Below are 207 nucleotides of genomic sequence, written 5' to 3'. Positions count from 1 at the left end.
GCTGACAGGCTCCCCCTGCCCGCAGGGACGCGCTCCTGCCAGGATGGGCTTCCCCTCCTGCCCCCGGCCCTGGGAGTGGGCCCCTGGCGGCCCTGCGAGGGGCCTGCGGGGTGCTGGGGCCGTGCATGGTGCCAGGGCCGTGCACGGAGCAGGATGCCCGGTGCCGGGGGCGTGCATGGAGCCGGGGGCGTGCATGGTGCTGGTGCA

This window comes from Charadrius vociferus, unplaced genomic scaffold (assembly GCF_000708025.1).
Source record: "Charadrius vociferus isolate BGI_N301 unplaced genomic scaffold, ASM70802v2 scaffold1158, whole genome shotgun sequence".
In the NCBI taxonomy this organism is placed as follows: Eukaryota; Metazoa; Chordata; class Aves; order Charadriiformes; family Charadriidae; genus Charadrius; species Charadrius vociferus.
Note: the sequence above shows the minus strand (reverse complement) of the source record.